The sequence below is a fragment of the Aulostomus chinensis genome, chromosome 21 (assembly GCF_037954235.1).
Source record: "Aulostomus chinensis isolate RoL2024-O1b breed Wild chromosome 21, RoL_Achi_v1.0, whole genome shotgun sequence".
Classification (NCBI taxonomy): Eukaryota; Metazoa; Chordata; class Actinopteri; order Syngnathiformes; family Aulostomidae; genus Aulostomus; species Aulostomus chinensis.
The window spans coordinates 9,441,602-9,451,264 of NC_141340.1; the positions used below are offsets into that span (position 1 = coordinate 9,441,602).

General features: G+C 43.2%; 1 long non-coding RNA gene across 1 annotated transcript; it reads right to left on the reverse strand.

Annotated features, from left to right (window-relative positions):
- Window positions 1-3,760: 3,760 nt before the first annotated feature.
- On the reverse strand, window positions 3,761-6,243 carry LOC147241605 (uncharacterized). Its single transcript, XR_015111067.1, has 3 exons — window positions 6,156-6,243; window positions 5,498-5,527; window positions 3,761-3,857 (listed from the first exon to the last, which is right to left on the reverse strand). It is a non-coding gene; the product is annotated as an uncharacterized LOC147241605 (long non-coding RNA).
- Window positions 6,244-9,663: the final 3,420 nt, after the last annotated feature.

The window sequence follows — 9,663 nt, forward strand, 5'->3', positions numbered from 1 at the left end:
GACTGATGCTCTCTACATAAACACCCTCAGTCATGGTTCAAATCTCAACAACCAAGACATCCAAACAACAGGTGTCTCAGTACCTCTATTCTTCATTACAGTATCTGACTAAAGCCTCAATTAAGGCACGATGAGAGGCAAAGCCGAAAGCACAGTGGCAGGTCTTCTACTTCCAGGCGTTTTCTTAGCACACACGCCTAAAAATAAACTCGTGCGAGCTGAAAAACTACAGAGCACATGTCAAAGCTGGCCGACATGAGACTCGAAGCAGAGGGTTTTTTTTCTCAACATCTTCTTCTGACGTTTCCTGCACTCCTAAATTTAAAAAAAGGGGGGGGGGGGGGCTCATGGGAAAATGTCTTCATAGAGAGGCGAATGAATCATGGTGTTTTATGACCTCTGCTGTATCATTCACATGATGAATGTAAAATCCAGAATGGGAGAAAATACAGGCCTTTACTTCCATGAAAGTCTTGCATTCCACTTTTGACTAAAAAAAGAGTGTATCGCCAGGCCCAAAGCAGTTTTTATAGATAACACATATGACAAACAAACTGTTAGTGCATTTTTTTGGCATAATCCGCACCTCTAATCTTAAAAGCAAATTGTTTTTTCAGCACGTTTAACCAGTGATTAGACTCACTGTGTATTGGTTTGGCAGCCGAAGAATCAGCACAAATATCTGCAGGGTAAGATACAACCACCATGGGTAACTGCTGAAAAACACCTTAATATATGATTTATATTTATATTTGTTTGGCTCCCTAGACCCTAAAGTGGATTGAGAGCAAAGACTAAAATAAAGAAACAAAACTTTGAAGCATGTGAACATTTCTGGAGTGCACCAAATAGTTTTGAGGAAGTATGAGAAATGTATTTTATCATTCGTAGATGTTCCCGGGTTAAATAGGATACTCCAACTGCTTAGAACTGATTTGCAATTAGGATAAAGTTGGAGGTTCACATGGTGCTGGAGCACCTCGGGGGGGTTTGGGGTCCAGGGTTTCTTGACATTTGGACCAGGAATCATGCGCGTATAAACAAACTCTGCTTCAGTCTTGTAGTGATTCTATACATGTTGAAATGTGCCCCAGGCTTCATATCCAGACACACAATCAAAACTCTCAGCAGAAGAGATTTATGGCACCTATCCTTTCTCTCTCACACACACACGCACACACACGCGCGCACACGCACACACGCGCGCACACACACACACACACACACACACACACACACACACAGACAAAGCAGGCAAAACAAATTAAACAAATGGAGAAAAAAACAATACAAACTCAAACCCTTAGCATGACAAATACTTTTGAAACATAAGAAGATGACAGATCAGAAAATCTGTTTCAGCAAGTATGAGTATGTATATGATGTATATGTATATGATAATAGAAAGAACTGTATTCCAAACCCAGAACCACGTCCCCTCAAACAGCCATTTATGCTAGGAAGGCCCGCTATTTTGCAGCCCCACAAGGCACGTCAGACCCCGCCATCTAGTTCAGATTTGGCCCCCCAAAGATATAGTTAAACAAGCCTCTACACACACACAGACACACACACACGGACAAACACCCACGGACACACACGGACACACACGCACACACACACACATGTATGCATGCATGCAAACAAACACACACGCATGCACGCAAACAAACACACACACACATGCAGACAGACAAACACACATACACACACATGCACTTATGCATGCCGGCAAACAAACACACACACGCTTGCACGCAAACAAACACACATGCATGCAGACAGACAGACAGACAGACAGACAGACAGACAGACAGACAGACAGACAGACAGACAGACAGACAGACAGCATCATAGCCTGGGGAACTTTTCATATCCGGAGATTTTATTGTTCTTTTACATTCTTACTGATGTAAAGCTCTCTTGGCGTGTGTGTGTGTGTGTGTGTGTGTGTGTGTGTGTGTGTGTGTGTCAGAGAGGGATCTGCAGAGTAATAGGCAGTTATTGGTTCTCATTCCAGTGTGATTGTGCTGTTGAGACAGAGATCCAGGCTCAGGTGGGGTCGGACCTCAGGGTGAGTTACTGTGTTCATGATGTGGAATGTGTGTGTGTGTGTGTGTGTGTGTGTCTGTGTGTGACTGCTCTGATTAAATGTTGTTTTTCTGCGCAGAGGTGCCTCATACCTCCACGGAAACTCCGGGATGTAATTTTCCGCAACTGACTTTTATTGCAAGAGGGTTCCTGTACCAAGTCAGTTATGGTGTTTGTTTGTTGAGATTCATTCAGTGTATTTTATTTACTGATTTGTTCCAGCAGTTTTGCAATTTGATGTTGATCCACTGATCTGTAATTTCCAATTATGTTTGAATTCCTCTCAACCTTTTCAGCTGTTTCCACATTGCAAAGGCCTTTGAGCTAATATTTCACCTCGTCTTTGTGCAATTTCCATTTGGTTTTGATCTATATTTACACACACACACACACACACACACACACACACACACACACACACACATATATATATAGCTGAGATTTATGTTAACTTTCATTATCGGAAATATTCAGTAATAAAAGCAAACTTATGACATGAGTAAAGATCAACTAAAAACATATGTGAGGGTGTACAAACGAATAAATCTACCTTGCTCATGTTCATCCATCCTTACATCCATCCGTTTTCTAACTCTTATCCTGTTAAGGGGGGGGGGGGTTGGAGCCTATCCCAGCAGCCTTCAGGTGAGAGGCTGGGTTCACCCTGGACAGGTCGCCAGTCCATCACAGGACCAACACATAGACAGACAACCATTCACACTCACAGTCACACCTACAGTCAATTTAGAGTATCAATCAGCCTCGTCCCCTCTTGATGTCTTTGGACTGTGGAGGAAGCTGGAGTACCAGAGAGAACCCACACAGGAACAGGGAGAACATGCAGACTCACACAGAAAGATCCTATGCTGGAGCCGGGGCTCGAACCCGGAACCTTCTTGCTGTGAAGGGACAGTGCTGACCACTGCACCACCGTGCCGCCTCCTTTGCTCATGTCAGTACAAACCAACCTGATGACTAACCTCATAAAGAAGAGACACTGTCATGGCAGATGATTTGATGAACCATCTGTCCATCACAGGGTAACCTCAACTAATCACATAAGCCAACTGACGATGAAGCTGGGCTGTAGAGGCACTAAAACATTCTTTGTTCTCCATTAAAAGAAGAAATACGCTTCAGTTGTGATATAACTGATGCTACAGTAGCATCGGGAACACTTTTCAGCAGATGTGTTAAGACACTGAATCACTGTATTTATTTTGGAAGAATGGTGTTCGTCCCTCCAGTAGAGTTCCACAGACATATAAAATCTATGCTAAGGAACATTGAAGCTCTTCTGGCAGCTCATTGCAGCCAAATGCTTTACTAAGAACAATTTTTTCCCTTTTAATTTGTCACCTGTCTGTATATAAGGCTACCTCCCAGCAGGAAGCCTGCAGACTTGTAGAATCTATTCCAAGATTTATTGAAGCCGTCCCAACCACTCTAGGAGGCCCAACACCTCACCAAGAAACTCTATGTTGTCCTTTCTTGAACTCTATCACCCAGGTAAGTTTATTACACTGTACAAGGCATCACTGACATCCCCTCTGCTGCTATGACACTGTGTTTTACCATTATTAGGTTCATTCACACACTTCATAGTTGCAATGGTTCATTTTAAAGTGATACTTCACCCAAAAGTATACGTTTTTTGTCACTTACTCACTCTTGGATGTCTTGTATTCAGGAGGATTTTTTTTCTCCCAGCTGCATGTCTTCTTGGTGAATCAACAACTCAGAAAACACCAGACACACACTCGCTGCTGCACACAAATGGAGACCAAATATTAGCTGCAACGAAACTATGCAAAACGTCAGGTAAGCAGGAGTGTATCCATGTGTGAGTGACTTTTCCTTGCATAGTCAGTTGAAATCCCACCTCCCGGCTCGTTCATTTGCCTGAATTGTTGAACGTGAAAGGTCACACTCACACTTTCAACTGAAGAACTGGAACTTGTTTTAGTTATCATTGTTTCTTGCTTAGTTAAAAGGTTTGTGAAATACTGAGCATAAAGCTGGAAAAATAAAACTTAAGATTATATTGTAGAATGTGTGTGACAGTTTGTAAACGGCTATTCTGTAAAGTTTTGTTGTTAATCCTTGGTTTCCTGCAACAAGTTACATATAACGGTAAGTAACTGATAATCAAATTATATGTTTGGGGTGAGGTATCACTCTCAGAGCAGTTGAATAGCCAAAAAAAGCTTTTATGGTCTGGGAATCTTGTATTTGCTGTGCTAAAAGTGATGTTATTAAAATCCACTTTTGTCTGCCACATAGACTCCCGTTTGTACGAGCAGTGTTTGTTGCACTGGTATCTTGACAACAGACCTTCTTGGCCCAAGTTTGTACACTTAATAGGCACTTGAAGGCATGCCACACTTTGTTCGCCATTTACAATTTTTACAGTAATTGTTTGCCCTCAGCAAAGCCTCAAACATAACTGGTATGATGCAGAACACAATCTGCACGCCAGCCTCCCTCCGTCTCAAACAGCCTTCTCCTCTCTCAGCTTTCATCAGATGTTATGACTGCTGAGCAGTAAATGTCGCCCCGCTCTTTGAGGTCTAAAGTCTAACTGGCCTGTCGTCTGAAACTTGTGAATTTATATCCCTATTGGAGCGAAGTGTGAGTTTTGACTCTGACTCTAACTGTGTCCAGATGCAGCAGACAGTCGTAATTGGACCTGGAGCCAGTTAAATCCCAGACCCTCTCACTCAGTTCAGCTCAGCTCATAGCTGCTCAGCCCTGACTGGTCTTATAGCACATCACTTTTTAAAACAATACTCACCCCCTTCCCCCCCAAATTATTTTTTCCTTTCAAGTAATCGTAAATAGGCATCTCCATCTCATGAAAATGTTTTTAGCTCTTATTTGTTTTTGTTTCTCCAGAATGCAGAGCGAGACACACACACAGATATATTTATTTAGAAGCTAACAGCGATTGATAAGCTGACGACAGCTACTACAACAAAACAGCAAAAGTGCCCATAAAACATTAGCTTACTAACTCTCAAGCATCATCCACTAGGATCCTCTTCGTCTTTATCCAGCTGTTATGATCAGTAATCCACTTCTGCTTCATCGTTGTTTGCTTATTTGTTTGTTTTTAGTGGATCATTGGCTGGAGAGAGACCAAGTGGATTATACCTGATGATGCAGAGTTTGTGAACAAAACTTTTTTTTTTTTTACTTTTGTTAGCTGTAAGTTTCATTACTTTCAAGCTAAATATACATTGCTGGCTCTTTCTGCATGCTGTAGTCACAAAGAAATGATGCAGGAGGGAAAGAAAACATCTTATTTCTGAGGACTTGTAAAGCAAAATACACTTTCTGGATGAAGTATTCCTTTGAACAACAAACATTCATATTGAAAGAGTGTCTGGGGTGTTGCTACATGTACCTCTTCTTGTTTTTGCTCTCTCTCCCTTTGCTGTCGGGGGAGTCGGGTGAAGAATGGCCCATCAGGAAGATGGTAGAAAATAATAAAGTTAAGTTATAGGCAGCATGAACTGGAGTTGCTGAGAGGGTCAGAAGGTTGAACGAACGCTGAAGTCGGGGAGTGTAAGTTGTATATCAGAGGAGCCAGAGGGGAAAGTGGGTGGAGGGAAGAGAAAACAAAAAAAACTTTTAAAAAATTGAAAAAGAAATGCTTCAGCAGATCAGAGTTCAGACTTTTATGAATCACCTGGTTTTATCATCTAAACCCTCCCTGCATGTGCTTTTATTTGGAAATGTCTCTCTCTATCACTCCCCCGTCCTTTCTCCCGTACATTCCCCTCTTTCCTCCCATCATCCATCTTGGCTTTTGCCTCTCCTCCCTTATTTTGACATACTTTCTCACCCCCCCAACCTTCTCTCTCTCCTATCATCTATCTACCATCCCTCCTCTCTCTCCATCTCTCCCTCGCCGACTTCCTGCTTTCCAGCCTGCCAGACGGTCATAATTAACGAGGAAAATGATAGTCCCCCTGGCCCTCGGGAGCCCTCACTGCCCTGAGAGAGGGAGTGTGTGTGTGTGTGTGTGTGTGTGTACACACAGATCCCTGTTTCCCCCGTACCTCCAGACTTGGCCTATGGTCCCACTTCACTCAATGCGTCTTTATGTTCAGTGTCAGCAGCGAAGCATGATCTCACCCCCTCCAAAACGCTCACCAAATGACTTACAGACACAGAACACAGAAGCATCCAAGAGAAACAACACACGCGAGCGGTGCACTGGCAGCAGTTTACTTATGACAGATTTTGACAAGAAAGCAGGAGAAAGTGAGAGAACGAATGCATGAAATAACGCCGCCTGTGTGCAAAGACCAGCTCTTCCTCTGCTCACTAAATATGTGCACAACTGTGTGTTTTCTGTGCCCTCTTGCCTTGGCATGTCCTCATATCACCCCCCCCCCCCTCTCTCTGTTGCGCTGGGGGGAAGATCAGAGGGCAGGGGGGCTGATAAGGAGCTGCACTGATGCTATCTGTCAGTCACAGCCAGAGGGCGGGACTCCGAACCAGGAGGTCAGGACACTCACAGTCCCTTGACTCTCCCCTCCTTCATTATCTCAACAAACAAACGCTCTCACATGCAGGCAGACTGCACACGGGTGGACACAACAACATGTACAACAATCAAATCAAAAGTAAGTCATGTGATCTGGTCACATGTTATATAATTTCCTTCACTGTAAGCGAGTTCAGGCAGACAGACTGACAGAATGATGCTTAAAAAAAACCCATTCCACCAATTTTGCCGTAATGTGCTCTTAGTTTGTTTAATAACTGACCAAATCAGTGTTTTTAAAGTTTTGGCTTCGTAGCCTCATAATTAATTATGTGTACTTGACAGTTTTGCTGAGGGTGATTTTTTTTCTCCCCCTCAGGCAGTTCTTTCTTTTTTCTTCTTCTTTTTTCTAAATTCATCAACAGATTCTTGATCTGCTCAACTTGTGTGATTCATCACAGTCTGCATTCAGTTCTGGCAGTTGCGTCAGTTGGGCAAAGAAGCATGGAATTTGAAAATACTGCACAGTGTTACCTAAAGTAAAAGTGACAAAGATAAATGCAGTTGTGATCTTCGTTGTGATGGATTGCACAAGTCTGCTGAAAGATTCTCAGGTTGCAAGAGAAGTGGGTTGAGCAAGACAGCATGTCTTGGAAAAGAGCAAATAGGCTAAACTAAAAAGCAGTGCACGATCTTGAAGGATACATGAACTGCAGAGTCTGGATCTACTTTCTTTTCATGTTTTTTCCTCAGTTTCAATACAGTGCCTAATTAAAAAAAAAAATTACACATAATAGAGCATCACACAATGCTCATTAAGCTGATCCCAAACAGCTAAATCTCTCCATTTCACATTAGGCTATATAATGAAGTCTTTAAATTCAGGTTCTGTGGCAACTTTCCCTTGCAATAGGCATTTTCCTTCATCCAGAAATATTTGGACAAAGCTGAAGGAGGAAGCAAAAGTAGCACAAACACAGATAAGAGAGAAGCATTAAACAAAGACAATGGACGGACGCGCATGTCAGGTCACTGCTTTTGGTTTGTGACATGTTTGGAGTAGCCTATGTAGCGATAACATTTACCACCTGTCTTTTGTTGAGGAAAGCTTAGCTATTTCTTAACATGAGCCAGGACACTTTCAAGAGCTGAATGAGTAATGTCAGGGCTCGTTTCCAATGGCTCACTTCGGCTCAGGTCGGGTAGGTTTGACCCCGTTTCCACTGGCCCCAACACGGTACTAACCGTTACCATTTTGGTCCCTGCTCCGCTGGGGTTCCGAGCGAGCCGAGTGGGGACTAAAATGTGACGTAAACACATAGCTTACGTCATCTACTTCGTATCTCCTTGGCCTGGGCGGAATACTGGTTGATCGCTTGGTAAAGTCTTTTATACTTTTCTTGGGTGTTCTGTTTCGCCGCTTGAAGCCTTGCCTGTCTTTCGTCCCTTAGTTTAAGCAAAAACCGCTTACCGAGCAACAGGCATGACGCTGCTTCCATGTTGTCCATTGTTGTTGTGTCGCACACAAATTATGCAGGGGAACTCTCGACCAGTGAGTCCACCCACGCTAATGTGGTACCCAGTGCACGTGGAAACGCACTCGTACCGACCCAACCCCACCCGACCCGAGCCAGTGGAAACGCGGCCTTAGTGACTTAGCAAGTTTGTTAGTGAGCTACTTAGCAAGTTAATTAGCAAATATACAGGTTTGACAAAACTCTTGAGGAACTAGTTAACAGTTACATCTCTCTGATAACAAAAAACAAAACAAAACAGGAAGTCTACAAAGTCTACTTTGCCTAACATATTGTGATACGCTGCTTTATAAGCATATTTAGTTATCAACTGGTATTCTTAACGGCTTCGACGTAAATAACGTGGTTATTTGTCGTTGTTTTTGTTTGCTTTAACTGGAAAAGTTCGGTTCTGACTGCACTCTGAGTTCTGAGATACATCAAAGTATTACAGCATCCCTCTGTGTTATTACTCTTAATTCAGAGGGGAGAGACAAAACTTACAAACTTCAGCTTTAAAGTATCCGGTCTTTTCTAATTCCATTTACTTGACATCAACTAGGGCCGTATATACGCTGGACTTCACCTATACATACTGTACTTGCATTCCGAGGTAAAACTACAGATTTTGGGCTCCATGAAAACAAATGATGCCCTTTCAAGCGTTTCCTATTATGTTAGTGCAGCCCCCTCCCCTTCTATCCACACCACCATCTCTGTTGTTTGTACAACTAAAATTGTGTTTTCCAAATACTGTTCTCATTCTGGCACCTGTTTCCCCTCTGTGTTTGTGTATATGTACATGTCTCAGTGTTTGTTCACCCCTACACGTGTGCAGGTATACGTACTGGCAAGTGTGAGTCTTTGTGGATGTGTGTCCGTCCAGCAGTGTAAATATTGTGTTGTGCTCCAGTAACAGCTCTTCCTCTGGCTCCATAGTAGCAGCACGCTCGGCTGTTTATTTTCCTTCCTGACGGACGACTTCTTATCAAATAAGCAGACACTGCCTTGTAGCCTGCTGTCCAACCATGCGCTCCCAGAGGATATCCCGCCCACTTTCCTCCAAGGCGCCTCTGCATGTTCATGATGATTGACAGCTCTGGGAACCACTGGTATGTCCTGATACTGGTCACTGATCTAAATATGTCGTTGTGGATGCACCTGATGGCGTTGTTGTGTCAGATGCTCCCTGCAGCTAGGTTTAAGGCTTCAGTGTAACACAAAGAGTGGATTGGACAGATGACACTGTTTTCCTTCTGTTGCCATGGCAGCACCTGCTGTTATGACACAGAGATAAGAGGTGATGGTGGCTTCCACAATGGAGGCTTTATGAGTCAATATGGGTTTGAAGACAGAAAGAGAGGGACAGACGGAATACACGAGTGAATCTTTGAATCTGTTACACTCTTGCATGCATGTACACACAACTTCACAATTAAAGAAGTGAAGTTGCCGGGCTTTCTCTTGTAAGGACAGTTAGGCATTTGTGTCCAAATGTCCTGTGAGGAGGAGATAGGGGCGTGGTTTAGGCACGGCGACAGGAAGCAACTGTGCATTCAAAAT